Below are 24,473 nucleotides of genomic sequence, written 5' to 3'. Positions count from 1 at the left end.
TAGTAACTGGGAAAGCAACCTGAAAACCCTGAGGCATCTGAGGTGGTAAAGACATTATTGTGCCTTCTTTTCCAAGATGTCCGTGTGTTTCGAACAGTTTAGGTTCTCTGTGATGTGTACACCAAGGTATCTGAAACTGTCCATCCTCTCCCACCTATACTGTTAAATCTGAGGGGGAGACGTGCCTCTGCTGTTTTCTGCCAAAATCCACAATCATCTCCTTTGTCTTGCTGACATTCAGGAGTAGACTAGTGTCCTGATACCAGTGTGACAAATGCTGCACTTCATCCAGGTAAGCCTGCTCATTGTTTTTAGATATCAAGCCTACTACAGCTATGATTTGATTAAAGTGATATAGCAATATAAAAAACATTTTTAGTGGTGAAAAGTACCAGAAGGAAGTGGCTTAAATGTGCTGCTTAGCTTTGCTCTGAACAGATATCTTATAATTGTACTGTGCAAGTATTTTGCATTTGTGTGAAACTTGGACTAACTTTGCTGTATGTTGTATTTATTAAAGAAAATATCACATCATGTAGAACTTGAAAACTAATTTTTTGCAACTCAAGTATAAAACAATGGCTCAATATGAGTCATTCTTTCATTATTTTATGTTTACCGGCATTTGTTTGTTTCTTCTTATAATTTATCAGTTGCTAAAATGTTCTTTGAAAACTCTTGGCTATACGGTAACATGCACAGTATTTCCTTTGAATAATTACTGCTATTCATGCACTACATTCTTGTAAAGCACAGCTCAAAACTTATCATAAGCAGTTTTATCTGTAGTTGAACTTATTGTTATTGATACTGTCAGGCTAACATGTATTAATGGCCCTAGGCATCTCTAGAATTTCACCCATGATAATCAAAGTTCTGTGCTCTTTGCCACTGAGTGTGTGCTGCTGGATGGAGGCAAAGGGAATATGACACATGGATGAGATCTGAGGCTCTATCAGCATATTACAGTGAAAGATATGGAGATACAAGGCTCACTGCTCGAAGCCACTCTCAACTTTCAAAGCTTATTATATTAGTAAAGTTCGGGATAATCCAAAAGAGAAACGGGGAATGCATTATGGTGAAATGGGCCAAGACTTAAGTGAAATCAGAAGGGTCTGGCAAAGTCACTGTAAAAATTCAAATCAAAGGAACATCAAGTCCGAGTAAAAATAAACTAGTGACACTGACCCACGAAGAAGCATTGGTGTTTGTAGCTAGTAGTGAAAAATAATCAATAATTAAATAGATTTGCTGACATATACACTATACTCTATATTTCCACTACAGGGGCTTAGCTTGTGATAATAATACACAATTTACCAAAAGTTAAGACATTTTAAGAAATGGAAAGCAAGACTTAAAGAAGAATGTGGAAATACGAATAAACAAAGAGCAGAAAAAAGAAGTATACCTAGTTCAAAGTCAAACTGAAATGCAAAGTTGTAGCTCCTAGAAAGACTTCCATCCATCTATCTATTATCCAACCTGCTATATACTAACTACAGGGTCAGGGGGGTCTGCTGGAGCCAATCCTAGCCAACACGGGGTGCAAGGCAGGAAACAAACCCTGGGCGTGGCACCAGCCTACCACAGCCTAGAAAGACTTTAAGTCACTCATCCAAAAACTTTTAATGTCACAGATAGCGTGCCACAATCTTAAATATTTTTGGGTTCATAACACCACAATACTGTCTCACAAGAGACAATAAGAAAAAATGAAAAGGTCAGAGAGATAAGCGTTAGACAATACAAAGGTCAAAAACGTTGCTCACGCCAATGTTTCGTAAGAGCCTGTGATGGACAGCCGGCGTTTCAGTCTGGCCGGGACGTCCCTGAACAGAAAGAAGGAGGAAGAGCAGGCTTTTTAGGACACTACCTCCCCCCGGGACACTAGATGGCAGCTCCCCCGGATGGAAATGGTTCCCCGGATTCCCTCAGGGCATCATGGGACATGGAGTCTGTTTCCTCAGCCCTGTTGGGTGCCGTGGGTGCCTCCAGGGGGAGCTCACAAGGAACCTGGGGACTCCTACTGTTTTTACGACCCGGAAGTACTTTGGAGGCACAAGGACGGAAGCCCACAGTACTTCCGGGGTACTTGAGGAGGATGATGTGGCGTATGACCTGGAGAAGGAATACTTCCGGGTTATGAACTTTTTAAAGGACTTTGAGAAACCCAGCAAGGAGAGCCGGAGTTGGAAGGTTGGATGACAAAGCTGCTGGGAGTGGAGGATTGTGTTTATTGTGTTTATTGATTATTGAATCATGAATTGTGGAGTGTGCGGTGCTTTGTGCACTTTATTTAAGAAAAATTAAAGAAATTATTCTTGGTGCTTTTAAACGTGTGTCCTGGATGTCTGTCTGGTGGGTTTCACGGGGCAACAGCGCCCCTAGCGTCCACAAGCCAAAACACAAAACAAAAATCAGTTACCATGAAGACAATAAGTAAAAGGCTTTATGAAAATCATAAAGGAACGGGTATTTTTATGCACATAACTCCTTCGTGTAAACCTTCCCTGGTAGCCAGAACCCTTTTCATGACAAAAGAATCAGTGCTGAAAGAAACCGAAGATGGTGTTCTGGCAAGACACTACACAAAATTAACCAAATTTACTTTCTTTTTTTTAATCATTGTATTCATAATCCCCAAGGTCACCAAGCCCGTAAATAGGCATATAGAATGTTTCAGATAATGCAGAGAGAGCTGCAAAAAATTATGAAACTAACTGACTATAACAGCTACATGCCACATTTTCCATCCATCACGTGGTAGCAACAGGTGCCTTTGCTTACAAACATACGGCAGCAGATATTCAAAAACACATCAAACACAATAACCACAATGAAACAAATATGCAATGGAGGCATTGATAAAAAATAACCACAGCATCAAAATGAAAACAAAAGTAGAAAATATGCAAAATTCCATTCTGCACCTTCTAAACTTCCTGTTTGGACATTTTTTTAAACAAAGTTATAAAATAGTTCCCACATCCAGACTCAAGACTCACTATCAACAACATGAGAGCAATTGAAGCTGATAAAGAAAAAAGCCAACAGGAGTCTTCTCGTGAAGACTAAGAGAATAACCCTTTTTTACCTTCCTTTATTAAAGTGGAGCAAAAACTGGTGTTCTGAGGATGTGCTGCTTGCGTAATTTCAGATGGTGATGGCGTTCAGAGCGTTTACTAACCTCTTCTTTGGCACTCAAGATGTCTTGGTCCAAAGCAGAAATAGAGACTTTTCACTGACACACACCTCTCATAGACAACAATAGTCAACAATAATACAACTGCTCTGTTTTTACGTTTGTCCGATATGTAAAACAATTTGTTTCACTAGAATTTGAATCTCGCACAGAGATTCAGTTCTAGAAAACACAAAAGTACTCCAGTCAAAAAATCTGTAAAGTATAATTTAAATTGCATGACAGTGTCTCCTGGTGTGTTCTTACAGTGTGTTTTCTCTCCATTTAATTTTAGTGCTGGGTTTTTATATTTCATACTATTTCATAATTAATTCTACTGTCTGTGTAAAATTCTTTGATAAAGTTTGAGTGAAAGAAATCACCATGGATGGGGCAACCAATTGTATACCAAATACTTTTCTCAGCATATTAACATTGCAATGTGAAACCGAAGCGTTTTCTTTGTGAAATCGTATTCTCATAAGATTCACGCAGCACATGAGTAGACACAATCAATAAAATGCTCTTTGGTACTGTGCAATACAGGTGGTCTACCACAAGATGTGTATAGAACATTAAAAATCCTAGACAAAACATTACAATGTTAGCCATGGAAATGCACTATGGAGGCAAAAAAAAAACCAAATGTAAACCTGATGTCTGCTGCCACAATTAAAAAGCAAATGGGCAAACACAGACTTCTGGTATCCATTCCACCCAAAGCAAAAAAAAAAAAAAAAGTAAATATTAGGATGGTTATGCCACAGATAATCTCATAGCACATTTTTTCATTGTCAAAGAGCTTTTAGTTACATTTTCACATTGCTCTTATACATGAAAAAAGTAATGACACTTTATAACTCATACAAATGTTTATCTTAATCTCTCAAAGTGAGGTGACCTTGACATATACTGTAACTGGAATAGTACTACAGAATTTAAAGTGTAAAAGAAGTTGACCCTTTTTGACATCTTAATGTTAGTATTTATTGGCTGTAGCAAATTACACATGTTAATAATTTTAAAGTTTCTAGAAAAAGTCCATTTTGCATACCTTGTAAACACACTCTCCTCTTTCCTGTTGTCCTTATACGCCGCTTGTTGGCACAATGTTTTTTTACCTCAGATTTGTTTTTACTTCTGAATGTAGTCAAGAAAGGCTCAGCCCCTGGTGACCCTGTATTGCAAAAAGAAGATTATGACAATGAATAGGTTAAAAATCCAAGAAACATATAGAATTGTTCAGCCTATCAACATAAGACCCATAAAGTACTCTAATAAGTAGAATCAACCAAATGGATTACCTTAAATTTGAATACTAGCATCTACTATATAACAAAATATTAAGTATGTGTGTCCAGTACCTCTGAGCAGTCTGATTGGCTAGTTTGGCTTGGTTGTGATTGGTCAGTTTAGCTTTGGTGATGCGACAGAAGAGGAAGTACTAGTGTGAGATGCAGGAGTAAAGACGTATGAGGCATGCTGAGAGAGTCCCCTTCAGAGAAGGCAAGTATAAAACCAGACGAGAGGCGAGAAAGGTGCCTGGAAAATAATGACAGAGTTGGAGAAGCAGGCTTTATGGAAACACACTTGAAAATGGGAGCACCACTTAGGAGATAGTCACGCACATAAATACCAAGGAAAGGCGCTGAACGTACACACATGGCAAGAGATAACAAATATTTTTTTTAATTGTTCAATTCCATGAGACAAACAGAGAAAAGATTTTGCGGATCCATCCCATATATTGTAACCACAACTGCTTCAATTAAAAAAAAGCTCCAGAGTAGCGTCTGGAATGGAGACCAAAATGGGACTGGCTAGCAAGGTGAGGTGGTTGGGTTTTATAGGCGGTGGGCAGGAAGATGTAGGTCCAGGAGGGAGTTGGCGGAAGTGAAGTCAACAGGAGGGCATGGACAGGAAGGGAGTGTGGGAGCTGGAAGTGATTTAGCTGGGATTCCTTTCTGGCAATCTGTGGGAGAGGGAGAAGAGACATTAGCACACTTCATTAACCCCTGACTCCACCTTTTACTCTCAGTTAAGTCCTTAGACTGCCTGCCAAGCACACGTGTGTGACTGTGTCTTCAAAATGTAGCATGGCTAGTATGGAAATAAAAATGGCTATGTATTGTATGGAACCTCTTTATTTGTCCCAGTCTATTGCAGACACACTTATTTGAAACCATCTCTGCTTCTTTTTACATGTTTACAAATTGTTCATAAGCAATTCTTTTGCTCATTAACCATCTATTCCTATAAATAAATGCAGTCCTAAGCTTCTTGTGCATTACATTAAGTTTTATTTTCTGCTGTTTTTTTAAATACTCCAATGCAGGTACACTATGGTAATTATCACAAGTTTTGCTAGGTAAAGGTATCTACTAAATAATGATACGATAATAATCGGAGGGTTGGCGTCCTGCCCGGGATTGGTTCCTGCCTTGCGCCCTGTGTTGGCTGGCATTGGCTCCAGCAGACCCCCGTGACCCTGTGTTCGGATTCAACGGGTTGGGCAATGGATGGCTAATAATAATAATGTAATGTTTTTCCTATTAATATCCTACCTTAACGTGTACAAAACTTAAATGACAGTCCAAAAAATATTTCATGGGGTAACAATACTGAAGAAATGTACAGCCTCAATGACATTACTGTACTGCTGCCCAATGACACAACTATATTAGAAATAAAAGTCAATATTTAAAGTTTCAAAAAATGATTTTTTACAAATTCCCAGTGACCAATATTTTTTTACATTTCTCATTAATATCTGTATGAATGTAATAGCCACATATACTTCCAAAAATGGCGATGAACACCCTAGGAGTGATCTACTTCTAAAGTTTAGCTAAGCGCTTTATGTGGCATTGCTTCAGTACAGCTACGAATCTACGTGAGCCTCGTAATGAAGGACTGTTGATTAATGACTTTGTCAGAAAAGGTTGGCGTTTGAGGATTGAGGAATCCTTTTGAAAACATTAACGGTTTTACAGTATATATTTACTGTACCTGACTCTGGATAAGAAATCACGTGCTGCTGCATACTGTCATATGGGAAGGATGCTCCCTTTTAAAATCTCTTCTTTGAAGCTGACATGTTTTTTAACATAACCTATACTATATTCCTGCATTATGCCATCATGCACTATTCAAAGACATATCATAGGCTGCTGCTACATGTGTGATAGTTGAAAGCACTAAAAGAGTTCACAAATCTAAAAGTATGTCCCCCAGATAAGGGGACCAGGAATGTATTAAATTCTTTTTATTTCATATAGAACCTTTTATGGAGAATTCCAGCCAAAAGTGTTTTATAGCTATTACACAATTCATTATTAAAGACATATACATTTAGGCGTGTCAAGGTAAACTGAATTTCTCATTGTCACTTCATAAAACAGGAGGAATTATAGCCTGAAACTGTTCTCTAAACTTCAAACCAAAACACTAAGCCACAGCACTAAGAGAAAACCAAAGACAGGAACAGAAATGCACCTCGTGCAGCATGGGCAGAGATCTAAGATACAGTAACAACAAAAAAAAAAAAATGACAAAAAATTCTTTTACATTCTTTAGGCAACATTAAGATTGGATTTTTCTTGTTTGCTTTCCACTACCGCCAAGGCTTTCTATTCACTCCGTGCCACAGCCATAAGAAGTTTCTTTTACCCTGAGGCCTCACGACAGCACTACAGACTCACCATTGAGCCGCTTTTCATGCACTTCAGATCACTCTGCTGCCTGTAAACAAAGGTTTGTGCGTGTGAATGGGGTTTTTAAAGAAAAAAAAAAAAGCTTTGGTTGAAGAATAAACAATTAATGTGCCACCAGAGTCCCACACGAGTGGACAAAAAACAACGCTAGGTTGTGAATATAGTAGTCTAGCTACATCGTCCTGGCTGCAGAGTATGAATTCTTTTGTTTGTAACAAGTAAGCATTAGCTTGTCAAACTGAGATGTAAAATACCAACATAATGCAACACATTCTTGTGGGTTTAATTTCATATTAATTATATATATTTTAAATCAGTGAAAGTTGCTTGTTAAATAGGAATAAAGACAATGTAAATGTGAATAGTGTGCTAATAGATTTAAAACTGGTGTGGATTTTAATAATGGCTCATTAAACATTTACAATCTCTTTGAATACAAGTAATGTCTGTGTAACAAAATGTAGCTGACTAGTTTTCTAATAAAGTTTCCTCAATTGTCAGTCATTTTGTACTGTTTACATACACTGTCGATGGTTAACTGATTCTAATAGTGGTTTACTAAATAACATTCAACTCAAGAACTTTATTTATCTCCAGGTGGAAATTAGATTTTTTACGCAAGCTCATTTAATGAATGAATAAATAAACACACACCAGAATGACTGAAAAGAAAGAAAACCTCTGGCTTGACAGTTACAGTCAAAGTGCGGCATTGTGCCAGCTTATTGGCATTGTTATAAAGGAGCCCCAGTAGAGTTTCCTGACACACTGCTGCTGAATAATTTGTTGGCTGTTGGTATGTCAGGAAGGTGATGTGCAGCAGTGGTCATAATGGCGCTCCGTTTTGTGTTCACTCTCAATTCTGGGAAGCTTGCTGTTTTTCTTAGCCAGCCCTGTGGTTGGCTCTGAAGCTGCTCGTTTGAGTGATGCAATGGAAGCTCATACTGCTAGTGGCTCATCAACAGTAATCGAGTGCCTGCTCTGCTTTGTCCCAGATGGTGATGCTTACAGTTCCAGTATCCAGTGATCCACGCCCTGATAAGTGGGTTAAAAATGAATTGTTTTAACCCTAAGAATGTGTAAGTAATATCTTCAGTATTTTGGTCATTGAATGTTATAACTTCCCATTTGGATTAGTACAGTTTATCTATCCATCCATCCATTATCCAAACCGCTATATCCTAACTACAGGGTCACAGGGGTCTGCTGGAGCTAATCCCAGCCAACACAGGGCACAAGGCAGGAAACAAACCCCAGGGAAGGCATCAGCCCACCCACACAATTTAGAATCGCCAATGAACCTCACCTGCATGTCTTTGGACTGTGGGAGGGAACCAGAGTACCCGAGGAGAACATGCAAACTCCATGCAGGGGGGACCCAGGAAGCGAACCCAGGTCTCCTAACTGCGAGGCAGCAGCGCTACCCACTGCACCACCATGCCACCCACAGTTTCTCTAATCTCTTCTAATCTAATCTAAAAACCGTTTTCCTTATTGTTAAGATAGCTGATTAAGCAATACTGTTGAATATTCAAACATTTAAAGGAGGCAGATAACTAAACTGGTTTCAGACCAGTTACTCAAGAAAGGCAAAAAGAAAACTTAGAGCAATGTGTGGGATTATTATAATACAGATACATAAAAACTAGAAGCAAAGAAATATATTAGTTGCTTATATTTGTCTGTTTCATGTTGACTGATGTTGAACAAATTTTAAAAATAACTTATTTCCTGCTAATAAATCCCATATCGATGTTAGCGAGGCACCAACTGTGCTTTTAAAATTACTTCTCCGTTTTAAGCACTCAGCACTAATTTAGAGTCAGATACACTTTAATATAGCAAAAAAGAAAAAAGAAAACCAAGGAAAGACAGATAAACAACATCAGGCCAGTAACTTACATAACAATATCCCAAGCAATGTCCTGCTGTTCTGCTGTGTAATTTGCCTTCATGTAGATAACTGAATTGGTCCTTCTATTTAGTGAATAATTCCTTTTTTCTGAGCATGTAATATGCTCTTTACTTTGCATTGGTTATTCTCCAAATGTAAACTATAACTGGTGGCCTTTAGCCAGTGTCTATTTTCAGCTTCACATCTGAAAGCATATGCCTAGGCTTACTGGTTATCAAGTAAGAGATTTAAAGGTGCAGAAGTTCTTTCAAAAACAAAGTCCTTTTCATAGTAATTGAAGTACCTGGCATGTTAGTCATTATGTTAATAAGATTCTGGAATTTAATTATTTGTTATGTAAAAAAAAAAATAAAAAAATGCTAAAAAGACTAAAGTGACTTTTTATATTATTTCAGACTGACACTGATTTTGTTTTCTATGAAAAGAAAAACCCTAAAATGGCACTTCTTTGCATGACTTTAAGTACAGAGCATTGGTCATTTTTGATTAGTTAGTCTTTTGTTTCTCTTAACAGGTACAAGTAAACAACAATACATTTTATTTAATATGATGCCTTTCAATAGAAACAACAAGCCAAGCAGCTTTCAAAATGCAGAGTTATCATGCACTTGTACACAGATACTCGTACACCATGAGAACAAGCAGGTAAGACTGAATCAGCAGCCAGCCCTTTATAATCCATTGGCAAAGCTACTAGAGCCACATATGTCTAAAGAATTTGCTGCATGTTTTAATAAAAATGATCTTCAATTATTTTAGTTTAGAATATTTAATTAATGTTTTAGCAATTGAAGTAGTGGTAGCAGGGAGTTATGATAACTGTGTCAACAAGTTTAGAAACTTCTACTGCTCTGTTGGGTTTTGTGGTCCACCTTTAGGGTTGTGCAACATGACATGGATTAAGTGAGTTTGCAAATGGCTGGATTATCTTCTTAGGTGTCAGTAGTTAACATTTGAAGTTGAAGAGTTACAAGTGCTTGTATTGGTCTAAATTGCCGTTACATATGCATGTATGACTTTTACAGCTCAATACAACTCTTTAACGGGGTTGAAAAAGACGCACTACATACTGAGCGATACTAGTGCGCAACAAGCCACCAGCTGGGGAAAAAGCACACATGCATCCTGGGATCAAAGTGAGTTTTGCGTGAGGTCTGGAGGAGCACAGAGATTACAGTTTTGTTCCATACAGTCTGATCGTGTCAAATTTGGGACACTGGCCTTTTTAATTATTCCTTTTTAATATGGAAGCAAACGGGAATCAGCTCACTCATGTTTAACATCTCAGTAGTGGTTGTAGTTGCAGTAGTTTAGTCACATGTGCTGAGCACAACAAAATTCTTAAATTTTTTATTATGTTGTAAGGTTCAGTTGATCACTTTTTAGTTCAGGACATTTGCTTCTTGGATTCAGTATGGTCAGTTCTATGAAAAGGATGTGCTTATTCAGGAATTGTATGGTAATCATTTTTGCTTCCTTTGTACTGTCCACCTCTCGCTAAACAATTTAGTGGAGCCACTATTGGATTGAAACACATAAATACAATTAGGTGAATTATATCTCTCTATTATAAATGAAAAACTTGGGACGAGACTGCGACGAGATGTGATCATTTGAAGAGAGATCTTTTAAAGTGAGACAGAGACACTTTCACGTCCCGCGAGATGGTCAAGTCCCGTGATACACATGCAGAGCCGGTTAGAGATAATGGAAGTAGGAAAATTCGAAAGTCTCAAAAAAATGAGAGTAAAGATCACATTAGTGCAAACAAACAGAAAATATTACTCTGTGAAATAATGGAACAGCAAAAAGAAATCGCATAGTGTTTGGGGATGTCTGGAGGACAAGAGAGACAAGACAGTGAGACAAAAGGACAGCTGATGTACAAGCTTTTAAAACTTCGAAGCGCCGCACGAAATTCAGCTGATCAAGCAAAGAGGAGGCAAAAAGAACAACTGTTATTTGTTTCCCACTGTATCACTGTTTAAGAGGGGTTTCGGAGGAGCGACCGCATCTCTTTGGGTTAAGTTCATCCCCTCTCTTCACAATGGCGCATAGCACTGACGAGAGAAAGGGGGGTGGGGTTGAGAGGAAGGGGTAAGTGAGCGAAGTGCAGATCACATGGCACGGCAGCAGCAGCAAGCCAGCAGCTGATCAAGCAAAGAGGAGGTAAAAAAATGGAATTTGTTTCCCATTGTATCACTGTTTAAGAGGGGTTTTCGGAGGAGCGGCTGCGTCTCCTTGGGGTGCGTTAAGACCGCTCTTCACAATGGCGTGTAATGATTTAAGGGGTTAGCAAGTGAAGCGAGCATATATAATAGTATATAATATAATCTACTTCTCTGCCATTTAGTGTTGCCAGATTGTTGCTTAAAGCTCCTCCAAAACCACACAAAATGCATGCAACTAAAGACATGTGATGTTATGTGAAGTACGGTATAAGGAAAAGAAAAGGATAATATTTTTTTAACAAATTTAACACTGCTTGGGCAAAGGTACATAAAGACTCTCAAAAGTCTTTGGCTGAGCAAGGATGTAAACTTAGTCTCCAGAAATCATGAGGTCAGTTCAATAAACACCATCCTGAAAAAAGCAAACCCACTGCAGTAAATTTATACATACCAAATTCCCCTTCTCCCACATTCACACAACATGTCTACATATGTGACTGCTCTGCTCATCCTGTCAATTTTATTTTCCTGTATGTGTTCTCAGAATAGAGAATATCCTAAAGATTCAGGAGTCAGAGTCAATCTACTGCAGCTGTTAGGGAATGGTGCCTGCTGGAGGTCCAGGGTCCTCCATATAGGAGATGATCAGTCATTCTGTGGAGAAGATTGTGGCCATACAAGATGTCTGGCATTTGTGTTGGTCGTGGAAATAATGACAGCCAGGACAACCAGGAGTCAGCAAGCAATCCCTAAGGGCTTTATAAAGTGACTGCTGTCTTGAGCCATATGGCTGATAATGTATGAGATCGGTGACACACACTGAGGAGTGAATAGGCCAGGTACTATAGTGAAGTATAGAATGAAATGGATAACATTGATAACATTTTAGCTGAACTGTAAAGCCAGAGGAATGTACAGAATTTAGAGGCAATTCAAATCAGATGTCAAGAAAAAATGGTTAGTTGTGATTTGAAAAAGTACCACTATTACAGAGTGACTACAATAATCTATGAATCGAGTAATATCCTCTAGTCATAAAATAAAAAAAAAAACATATTTGTGCATGTTGTCTGTATCTGTATACAGTGTTACAAGACTTACAGGTGACTATCATGGCTAAATGACACCACACATTTAGCCAAGTAAGCATTTTGACTAACGTCTGAAAGAGTGCTGAATTCATGATGTGGCAAACTCATAAAGGCAGCATTACAAACAGGAAAAGTCCATTTCAGCTGCTGTTCAGTTTGCAGTTACGTGTGTGATAACAGGGATCATTCCTAAACCCAGCATTTCCAATATGTCATTCAACTCAATGTATTGTTATACAGCTTTCCTTACTAAAGGCAGTGAAAGTAGAAACTGTAGAAATCCAAGCAGCATTAGTATACCTAAGCAAACCCACTATTTACATAAACAGTAATACTAGGGTGTTAGCCTTTTAGTTAGCCAATAAAAGATGTCATTTTGCTTAGCTTTTCTCTACATAATCAGTAATACGCAGCACCCTGAGGTGCTTGTGCTAATCTCTGGAGACTTTAACCATGTAATGCTGGATAAAATATTACCTGCCTTCTCCCAGTATATGGACTGTAACGCCTGGGGAAATAGGACTATTGACCTACTGTATGCAAACATTAAAGACGCATATAGCGCCACCCTGCTGCCTGCGCTTGGGAAAGCAGATCATAACCTGGTTCTGCTCCAGCCTCACTACAAACCAAGAGTGAAGGCGCTACCTACAACTACATGATCATTCAGGAAGTGGTCCCCTGAGGCAGAGCAGGCTCTGAGAGACTGCTTTGGAACTACAGACTGGGATGTACTGCAGGGGTCACATAGTGAGAACATTGAAGAAGCTGTTGAATGCACAACTGATTACATCAACTTCTGTATGGACATTGTAGTTCCAGTAAGAACAGTACGCTGCTATGCTAACAACAAGCCATGGATTACAAGTGACATCAAGGGCCTTTTGAACCAGAAGAAAAGGGCTTTTAAAGGTGGTGATAAGCATGAGCTCAAGCGCGTGCAGAAGGAACTCCGAGTCCAGCTCAGGGCGGCGAAGGAGCAGTACAGGAGAAAGCTGGAGCAGAAGTTGCAGAAGAACAGCATGAAGGAAGTGTGGGTTGGGATGAAGATCATCACTGGCTTCAGCTCGAAGCGGGGTGCCGCCATCGAGACAGACGTGGAGAGAGCAAACCAAATGAACAACTTCTTTAATAGGTTTGACCACCCTAACCCACTCTCACCTCGGAGTACTGCATCCTCCAACCATCCTTCTGCTGATACCAGCATAGGTGAGACATCCCCACCCACAATTACAGCAGCACAGGTGAGCAGAGAGCTGAGGAGACTTTGTGCCAGCAAAGCAGCAGGTCCAGATGGAGTATCGCCACGACTGCTGAAGGCCTGTGCGTTGGAAGTGGGGAGTCCTCTACAGCGCATCTTCAACCTGAGTCTGGAACAGGGGAGAGTCCCGAGGTTGTGGACATCTTGTATCACCCCAGTCCCAAAGGTATCATGTCCTAGTGAGCTGAATGACTTCGGGCCTGTTGCTCTGACGTCACATGTGATGAAGACCATGGCGCGGCTGCTGTTTCACCACCTGAGGCCACAGGTCCGCCATGCCCTCAACCCTCTGCAGTTCGCATACCAGGAGAAGGTGGGAGCGGAGGATGCCATCTTCTATATGCTACACCGATCCCTCTCCCACTTGGACAGAGGCAGTGGTGCTGTAAGAATTATGTTTTTGGACTTCTCTAGCGCCTTCAACACCATCCAACCTCTGCTCCTTAAGGACAAGCTGACTGAGATGGGAGTAAACTCACATCTGGTGGCATGGATCGTGGACTATCTTACAGACAGACCTCAGTATGTGCGTCTCGGGAACTGCAGGTCTGACATTGTGGTCAGCAACACAGGAGTGCCGCAGGGGACTGTACTTTCTCCGGTCCTGTTCAGCCTATATACATCAGACTTCCAATACGACTCGGAGTCCTGCCACGTGCAAAAGTTCGCTGACGACACTGCTATTGTGGGCTGCATCAGAGGTGGGCAGGAGGAGGAGTATTGGAAGCTAATCAAAGACTTTGTTAAATGGTGCCACTCAAACCACTTACACCTGAACACCAGCAAGACCAATGAACTGGTGGTGGATTTTAGGAGGCCCTGGCCCCTCATGGACCCCGTGATCATCAGAGGAGACTGTGTGCAAAGGGTACAGACCTATAAATACCTGAGAATGCAGCTGGACGATAAATTAGACTGGACTGCCAATACTGATGCCCTGTGTAAGAAAGGTCAGAGCCGACTATACTTTCTTAGAAGGTTGGTGTCCTTCAACATCTGCAATAAGATGCTGCAGATGTTCTACCAGACGGTTGGGGCGAGTGACCTCTTCTACGCGGTGGTGTGCTGGGGAGGCAGCATAAAGATGAAGGATGCATCACGCCTGGACAAACTTGTTAAGATAAGGCAGGCTCTATTTCAGGAGTAAAGCTGGACAGTTTAACATCTGTAGCAGAGCGACGGGCATTAACCAAACTCCTGTCAATCATAAAGAATCCACTGCACCCACTGAACAGTGTCATCTCCAGGCAGAGGAGTAACTTCAGCGACAGACTTTTGTCACTGTCCTGCTCCACTGACAGACTGAGGAGATCGTTCATCCTCCTCACAAAGCGACTCTTCAATTCCACCCGGGGGAGTAAATGCTAACATTATTCAAAGTTATTGTCTGCTTTTAAATGCATTTTTATTACTCTTTAATTTATTTTTTTTTTTGTATCAGTATACTACTGCTGGATTATGTGAATTTCTCGTTGGGGATTAATAAAGTATCTATCTATCTATCTATCTATCTATCTATCTATCTATCTATCTATCTATCTATCTATCTATCTATCTATCTAATAAAGAGATCCTAAAAGTGTGTCTTGATTGCTCTCAGAAGAAATATTTGTAAAAAAAATTGTGAATGAAAACTAAATTCGACTAATGAGACATCAGTCTTCAACTGGGCGCGGGCACTGGAAGATTCTAGAGACACATCTCAGCCTAACCTGCAGATGTTTGGCGTGTGGGAGGAAACATATGTGGGAGCAGGAGAATGCATCAATTGCAAAAAAAAAGTGTCTAGGGGTGGCATTTGAACCCAAAACTCTGGAACTGTTAGGCCAGAGCAGTAACCAGGGTGCCACCACAGCACACCATAATATGGTAATACAATTGATGCTGTGTCCACCACTATTCATGCCATCCACCCATCCACTCTGAGACATCATTCCATGTCCAATCTCTGCTGTCACATCAACAAGATAGTAACTAAATGGAGGAAATCCAATGGTAAGAATAAGGTGTTTCAAGGCTCTCCTGTTGGCATTTGTGCAATTTCCAGCATATTAATTAACACAGACGCATTATCTTGCAAAATTAAAAAGCAGAGGTATTAATAACCTGAAATATCTGCATCATGCTCTTGTAGCAGTAGATGTATTTATCTTTCTAAACAAAATTCTGATGTGCATTGAAAATACGCAGTGTAGGATGTAGAGTAAGCTGATGGAATCGTTCACACAGTGTGGCTGAATAAAGAGTCAAACAAAGAGTGAAAATTATAGTCAGAAAATGACTAAGTGTGAATTTCAAATACAGTTTTTGCACATAAGTATATGCCATATGGACTGAATGGCTGAAGATTATGAAAGCCCCTTGGTAGATGATGCTGTCATATGTTTAAAAAAACTCTGTTACTAAACTCTGGATACTTTTTTAAGCACCTTGTATTAGTCATCTTTGTGAGGGTGCTGCATGAGGTTAACTTTTAGACAATTTAAAAGAGAAGATATAGATTATACTAAAATAAAAACAGAAAGGTCATTAGAATTAAACTAAGTAATGTCCCCAAACCAGCATTATTTTGACATGATTAAACTATTTTGTATTCTGTCTTTCAGATATAAGCATATGGGCTACCTCTAAAGTACATGTTGGTGTGTTTTCTTTCTGCTGTACTATATCCTGATAAGGGCATTCATATTAAATTATTACGGTTTTTCTGTCTGTTGCTTTATAGACAGTGGGAAATGTTTATCATATTTATATGACAGGCAGTTTTAGAGGTAATTTGTAAGCACTTTATAAAAATGCAAATGAAAACATTCAAATTCTAACATTTTGCATATGTTCTCTAAACCCCACACTACTTCTTTTTGACATTTTTATTCTTTACTTCTTAGCAATCAATATTTTTTTTTTATTTTCCAAACCTGCCTATTGAACCATATGGTCATTAGCAGCCAGAGCTCTTTATAACAGCACTATGTGAACAGTAGGAACGAAACCAGTTTGGGATAAAAGTCAGTGACTGAGCAAATTCACACACACTGGAGAATGAAACCCACATGGACACAGGATGGCCATTTGAGCTCCACACAGAACATGCGATTTGACCCCAAGACTCTTTCATAATTTACAAACAGCTTTATATATTACATGGCATGCTATTACAATCAAATGATATTAAAGATATGAATATTTAAATGTATGACATAAAGCTAATAGCATAATCCTTCGGAGAACACAGGTAAGCATGAAGAATGTTATGGTTACACATTGAGAATGAAAAGCAAGAGAAAATCAATTAAGTACAACAGAGGAGGTGCTGTGATGGAGAAGGTGAGGGTCAAGTTCACTCCCTAAATCGCTCTTGAATTTTAATTATTTGCTCCCATGCTGTTTTGTTAAATACCCAGTGAAATACCCAGAGTGAATTGGAAAAAAAAATAAATTAATCAAATATGTACTCAAAGGGATATCAGCTGTTAAATGTGCTATTTGGAAATTGAATAAAATATGTCTTTTTGTGATTAGGCTTGGCCATACCAGTTAGATTTTAAGGCAGCATTAATTATACCACGTTAGTCTTCTAGTTTTTGATTTGTTTGAGTACTGTTCATCTCCTGTTTAATTGGTTAGGTTAAAGCTTTTTATTTGTTTTTAATATTGAAATCAGGGTTTCACTTGATGAAAGGTTTTCCATTGTAATGAACAGCTGGATGCCCAAAGAATGAAAGGATCGGGAAATGTCCTGTGGACACTGCCTCCCTGAAAGCGCTAGATGGCAGCTTCCCTGGACTGTAGCAGTTCCCGCAGGGCACAGTGGGACATGGAGTACGACAACGCAGCCCTGTTAGGTACTGTGGGTTCCACCAGGGAACACTGCAAGAGGACCAGAGGAGTCATGCCTCATCCATAGCCCAGAAGTTTTCCCAAGTCATGAGGACGGAAGCTCTGAAGTACTTCCTGGCTGAAGAAAAAAGCAAGTTCTCCATCTGACCAGGAAGTGCTAGCAAGTCACGTGGATGGAAGGACAGAAGCACTTCCGGGTCAAGGACTACATAAAGGACTGCTGTGAACCCAGCAAGCGAGCCAGAGTCGGGAGGTAGCAGACAACACTTGCTGGGAGGTATGGAGGAGATATATAGAGAGTGTTGATTATTGTGTATATTTGCCTGTTTATTGTGGCTGTGGTGCTTTGGGCACTGTTTTCAAGAAATCAAAGTATTAAAATACTTCTTAGTGCTTTTAAGCTGTGTCCTGTGCATCTGTCTGTTGGGTTAAAAAGGGGCAACATTGTCACTTAGCGTTCACACCATATAGAGTGTGTAATTGTCAGATAATAGCTACCAGCACTGTGACCATTCGAGGGCCCCACCAGAGAGATACAGAACCTTCAAAAGTCCTGACAAAGTAAAAGCAGACCTTCACAAATAAAAAGGTCCGTCTTGCCAGGTTACTGATGACGTGTACTAGACCCTTGAGAGCAGTTACAGTAAGTGCCCGGGGCGATTATCTCAGGGGAACATAAGAGACCGAATGGCAAAGATTTTTGTTGCCCCAAAGGGAGTTTTAGTCAGATAGCTATGGGGCTTTTACATGTGTGCGGTGACCCAAATGTGGGCTCAGGCCGGTGGTATGAAGGTTCCTCGTATCATCCATTCATGTGAGATTGAAGCAGGGAGTGAAGTTAGAGGCAATAGCTCAACTCATGGAAGAAGAAATACCTTAATAATAGTGAAACAGAGAAACGGGGTCAGTAATGGGAAGTGCCTATTTTGGTGCGTTTAGGTTGGGACAGCCTTACAACTAGCGAGGAATACATGCAGTGTCTCGATGAGGCAGTCCTAGAGGAGTACTAGATATATATTTTGCTTTTATTTGTATTTTTGTGTTACTCTTTGTGGTATACTCCTTTTGCACTTTTTTATGTCTTAGGCTTCCTTGGCGTTTTTTCAATTTGGGCAGTGCTCATTATTTTTGCCCCGATTTTGCGGTGTCTACAGTAGGTCTTTACAGATTTGCCCTTTTTTGTATTTGCAGGCGTGATATTATTAACACGATCCATCCACACGTCTGTCTTCAAACCTGCTTATGCAATTCAGGATCACAGAGATGTGGCAGTGACTATCATAGCAGTACTGAATACAAGCCAGGGACCATACTTTGATGGGGTGTCCGGTCATTGTAAGGCACACTTACGGTACACATTGGTTCAATTTGTATGTGCCAGTTAAACTAGTATGCATGTTTTTGGGATGTGGGAGGTAAAAACTGCAAAATATGAAATTTGCTGAATGGTAAATATGTAGCATTCTGTGAGCTAGACTGGTTTATTAAATTACAATTCAAACATTGCATTATATGCAGAAGTTGGAAACATTTATTTTTAAAAACCATTATTTAATTATGTCATTACGAAAATAATGGAGGTTAGCCATCTCAAAGTAACCTTCTCATTCAAAAGCATGAGTTTATTTTTGTTAAAAACATGAAAATGTGTATCTGTTTGCACTGCCGTTACTACAATTTTACTGTCACCCTTCCCATGGTCTCTTTGTCTTACTTCCATTTGGCACAAGGTACCATGGCATATGAACCAGTTCTGCCAGAGATTGTAAAAGCTTGGCTGTCAGGACTCTGGACTCTGTGCTGCCTCCCTCCCTCCCCTAAGATCAGCTCCTAATATTTTATTCATGTCTGGTACATTTGTTACTACTGTGTTTTTATTATTAGTTGTTGTTATTTATTTATTACCATGCATTTCAATGTACTACCTATTATTTATTTATTTACCTTTGTAGAGTATAGTATAGTTCCTTACCTGTCTTGTATTTGTCCTGTGCTTATGTACACGTGGCACTGTGGGCATGGGAACCTTATTCCTTGCCGCTGTTTGCTATGATATTGGGTATGAATGGTATAACAATCAAGCCACTTGACTTGATTTGATCTGCTGATGACATTTAATGGTATAACACTGTGCCCTTTTTGTCCGATGTGCCTCTTGTATTTGCTAAATTTGATGTCCATTCCAATGCGCATGCAGTTATATTTTATTTGTTGAATTTACAAAATGTTTCCTTTTTGATCAAATGCTTTATGATATTTTGATCCAGTCTTACACAATTAAATTATTAGAATTATTAGGACACTCTCTGTCTCATATATGTTGTTTTATGGCCTATTATATATTTAGTTTGTTGCAGTTGAATGTTTTTGGATTATCTGCTTAGGAGTCAGAAAGGTTCAGAATTAGTAATGTCTACAAGTACCTTGTTATAAAAAGAGGAGGTGGATATAAAATTACATTTTCTGACAACAGCGCCCTTTTTTGCTTCCCCCGCAGTATTTTCACAACAGCAAAATCAATTTGGCAGGCATTCGTGTTGAAAGCCACAAGTTAATCTTCTTAGATAATATGAATAAAGCACTTCTTAAATGACAATGTTGTTTATCGGGTACTGAGGGAAGTCATAATGGTGTCATGTGAATATGTGTAATAATTACTGTGAGAACAGAGCATAATGAGGCTGGAGCTTGGTGGGTTTTTTTGATGCTAAGAAAAAAAAAATCAAAAGTGAAAACATGATCCGAAAAGTGGTTCATATTAATTAAAATAAGTTCAGACCACTTCTAGTTATAAACTTTAGATAGTAGGGTTGAAGTCAGTATGAGCTTGTTTTAGTGATAATAGATAGGGTCATTAAAGAAAAACACTCTAGATGGGATACCAGTCCGTCACTGAACACACACCCACAGAGAATGGTGGATCAATTTAGTATTTCCAATTAATTTTATATTATGTCTCTGCAGAGAAGTGATAAAGACCAGAGTCTCCAGTACCAGTTAACTGAATGCTGTTATTGTCTCTTTAATGTTTCTTTAACTATTCAGTGCTCCTGTTTTAGTGCAAGTCAAATATGCTACGCCTCTGTGTTGCTCTGGGGCCACTACTTCCATCCTACAATTTGTGACAATAATGACTCAGCACAACATCCATCCATCCATTATCCAACCCGCTATATCCTAACTACAGGGTCACGGGGGTCTGCTGGAGCCAGTCCCAGCCAACAAAGGGCACAAGGCATGAAACAAACCCCGAGCAGGGCGCCAGCCCACCGCGGGGCACACACACTCACATCAAGCACACACTAGGGACAATTTAGAATCGTTCCTGGTGCACCTAAACTGCATGTCTTTGGACTGTGGGAGGAAACCGGAGCACCCAGAGGAAAAACAACACGCACACACGGGGAGAACATGAAAACTCCACGCAGGGAGGGACCGCGAGGCGAACCTGGGTCTCTTAACTGCGAAGCAGCAGCAGCAGCGCTACCACTGCACCACCGTGCCACCCTCAGACATCATTTTGTCCAAAACTCTATTCAATTCCTTATACAGTATAGAGTCTGTATATACTGTATTATACATGGATATACTGTATATTTTATCTAAAATGATATTAAGGAAAACAGTTTGCTTCGTTTGGAATGGGAAGTCTTCAAATTGTATGACATCTACAATATATGCACTGGTATCAAATAAAACATAAATCAGTAGGGAGAGGTGCTAAGAATTTCACAATGTGCTGCCATGAAAGTGAACTTGCACTTATGGTAAGGGTAAGGGTAAGGGTAAGGAGAAGTTGAAAATGCAGCTCACATGCTCTGAAAGTCACCTTGTCAACTATGCTTAAGTAAATAATACATATACAGTACATTTATCGGTTTAAATACTATCCAGCATTACCTCATTGGTTGTCAAATAGCAAAGCCAACCCACGAGGCAGTACTGTTAAGGAGCACAGTGTCATGCAGATATAATTAAGAAAAATAAAGTCTCATAAAACCTGTTCATATATGTTTAAAGATGGACCATGAAAGAAGAGCACATTATACTTGTATCCACACGGGCTTAGGTCAGATCTTTGGTTTCCTCTCACATCTCAAAGATATCCATTGTAGGTTGATTGGTGATTCTAAGTTGGCTCAGTGTGAATGAGTGTGTGTGTGAGTGTGTGTGTGTGCATAACCACCTCATGCTGCTGGGACAGATTCTAGTTCATGATGACCCCTTATAGTTCAAAAAAGGGATAGATGTTGTGAACCACCAGGATGCATACAGCCGCCCTAACCTGACACAGACAGACAGAGATACAAGTGTTGCGCAGCACACATTTTTATTTCCATGGGGAAGCGCTTTTCTCTCGCTCCCCCCCAGAAACACAGTCCAAAGCACCAAGCACAAAACACGCTCTTCTTCTCTCCCTTTCTCTCTCCTCCACTACTCCTCCACGAAGCTTCATCCTCTTCCACCCGACTCTGGCTCCCTGAATGAAGTCAGGTGACCCTGGGAGTGTTCCAGGTGGCTCATTAAGCAGACCTAGAATCACTCCCAGGTGTGGTGAGAGCCCAAAGTAGGCCGCTGCAGCTCCCCATGGCGGCCCCCGACGGAACCCAACAGGGCTGTGACAAACTCCAACTCCCAGCGTGCTCTGCGGGAATCCATGGTGCCACAGCCATTCAGGAGGGCTGCCCTGTAACATCCCATGGGTGGCAGTGCCTTGCAGATGCCCTCTCACCCGGTCCTCCCATCACAATGTAAAGATTTGATTAACATAATAGAGACCATTAAAGGGAACTTTTCCATAGGATTTGACTACCTTTGACAGTTTCGATTCAAAATGCAACAATTTAAATTATTCTGGCAAAAATATACATAAGGGGCGGTACGATGGCGCAGTGGGTAGCGCTGCTGCCTCACAGTTAGGAGACCTGGGTTCGCTTCATCAGGTCCTCCCTGTGTGGAGTTTGCATGTTCTCCCCGTGTCTGCGTGGGTTTCCTCCCACAGTCTAAAGACATGCAGGTTAGGTGTATTGGCGATCCTAAATTGTCTCTAGTGTGTGCTTGGTGTGTGAGTGTGTGTATGCCCTGCGGTGGGCTGGCACCCTGCCCGGGGCTTGTTTCCTGCCTTGCGCCCTGTGTTGGCTGGGATTGGCTCCAGCAGACCCCCGTGACCGTGTAGTTAAGATATAGCGGGTTGGATAATGGATGGATGGATATACATAAGCCCTACTATGGGATGAATTTCTTTCCTGGTTAAAGTGTCCCAGCCATCATTACTAATATAGTCTATGATATCCTGCAAGCCTATAATGGCCTTTATCAGCCTGCTGTTCCACCTCATCCCAAAGACTCCTGAACTGTGTGAGTTAGTGGTGAATGTGTGACCCGCTTGAGATAATATGTGATTTGTGACTTGGTATATTATCCTGCTGGAAGTATTCATCTGAAAAAGAAAGACATCAAGGTGATGGTACTGCACACTACATTTTTTTGGTGTTGACTGTGCTGTTCTCTGTAAACTCAACAGAATGCAGGGGATAAAATCTGATTCTGAGATGATGGAACCCCCAACAATCATACCACAGTCAAAGTAACGCAGATGACACATCTTGCTCATCTATTTTTTAATTAAACGATGGCTAAAACTCTTGAAGGAGCAGGTATGTTGTGTTGCTGAGCAGCTGTACATGAAGTGGTTACTTAATTTCACAACTTATCCAAAACCTTCTGCTACTTATAACCTGTTCAGTTTAACCACGGAAGTTATAACTGCTCATTACGTATTATGAGTCCCACTCCTGAAATATAACGTGGAAGAATAATTAGTACTCTCCTCCTAGTCTTCCTCCTCCTCCCTTTCCCACAGTAGGTTAATATATAAAATTATAACAACTGCATGGATGATTAGTTTAATTTAGTATAACACATAAGGTGCAGTGGGTAGCGCTGCTGCCTCGCAGTTAGGAGACCTGGGTTCGCTTCCTGGGTCCTCCCAGCGTGGAGTTTGCATGTTCTCCCCGTGTCTGCGTTGGTTTCCAAAGACATTCAGGTTAGGTGCATTGGCCATTCTCAATTGTCCCTAATGTGCACCCTGCCCGGGGTTTGTTTCGTGCTCTGTGCTGGCTGAGATTGGCTCCAGCAGACCCCTGTAGTTAGAATATAGTGGCTTGGATAATACGTATGTGACTTGGGGATTTTTCCTGATTCTCCATTTTTTCTTCTACATGCAAACAAAAAAAATCAGTTTGAATGGAGATGTAAGCTGATCTGGTGGAAGTGTTGCGGTTGGACAGGTTGTTTCCAGTTTTTCTTCAGCCCTTGTCCTCTTAAATTAAACAAAGCAGGCCCAGAAACTTGATAGCAGGAATGGAGATCAATGTGCATGATTCACACATTGAGTTTCGCTGTGGTAAAATATCAGTTTATTTTTATACACTTTTCTTTTTTCATTTGGTAAAAACAGCAGACCTCTGGTGTATAAAACGAGACAGAGGTATTGAGCTTCATAACCTCTTTACCGTATGTGGTCCATGTGGTGAACTGCATGTGGTTCATGTTAAAATATATTGCAATGAAGGGATTCGTCCTGATTGGGAATCCATATAGATACATGCACACATAAACCAACAGTTTACCGTCAATTTTTGCTTTAATTAGGGGCTATGAACCAATGGTGCTTGTCCATATATCATTTGTGCTATTTGGTCTTTTCATTGTTCTGCCCTATTTAAATCATTGCTTCATCAAAACAGAAGAACACTGAGGTCTACCAATTGGCATATATGTGTGTTTAGTCTGTCTAGTTTATAGGCAATTTGTTTTACGCTCTCAGCCTTCAGAGAGTATCTTTTCATGGGAGGTCCAATCTAACTTTAGCATAGGCAGGTCTGTAATTCCGCTGCTTCTCTGTAGAGGTCAACATATTCATTTCAAACACTTATTTCTACTTCTAAATATGACAAGCTGTATTTATTTTCTTTTCCTCTCCCTGTTCAGCTAGTGATGAGCACATGTGCAGTTGGTTATAATCACCACTGTCAGTATGGAAGTCTAAACACATGTCAGATACAAGTGTCGCTGCAATTGCTATTCACCAAGTATTGCATTATTGTGACATGTTTCTAAATATTTTAGTAAAGTTGGCCCACTTAATTTGCATTTCTAGTCCCTTTAGTGCATAGAGTTGGTTAGAGTCAAATACATTATTCTGCCTGCTCAAGATTATTAGCACTCTCCAAATCTTTATAACTTTGCTCTTGCAAAACCGTTCCACTTGGATGGAATTTCCTGGGAACTGC

The 24,473-nt window shown here is 40.1% G+C and overlaps 1 protein-coding gene across 2 annotated transcripts in view; it reads right to left on the bottom strand.

Annotated features, from left to right (window-relative positions):
* The window catches only part of LOC120535385 (adhesion G-protein coupled receptor G5-like), a 119,982-nt gene that overhangs the window by 82,625 nt on the left and 12,884 nt on the right, over nt 1-24,473 (bottom strand). Inside the window, exons 1-2 of one of the 2 annotated variants that reach the window (XM_039763193.1) lie at nt 8,803-8,945; nt 4,242-4,364 (exon numbers count right to left, since the gene is read on the bottom strand). The gene's annotated coding sequence lies outside the window, so the exon portion shown is untranslated. Of the gene's footprint in view, nt 1-4,241; nt 4,365-8,802; nt 8,946-24,473 lie in introns of those variants that run through there. The other variant, XM_039763192.1, reaches the window with a different exon arrangement.

This window comes from Polypterus senegalus, chromosome 9 (genome assembly GCF_016835505.1).
Source record: "Polypterus senegalus isolate Bchr_013 chromosome 9, ASM1683550v1, whole genome shotgun sequence".
NCBI lineage: Eukaryota > Metazoa > Chordata > Cladistia > Polypteriformes > Polypteridae > Polypterus > Polypterus senegalus.
The sequence above is the reverse complement of the archived record's forward strand: the minus strand, read 5'-3'. Positions and strand labels throughout refer to the sequence as shown.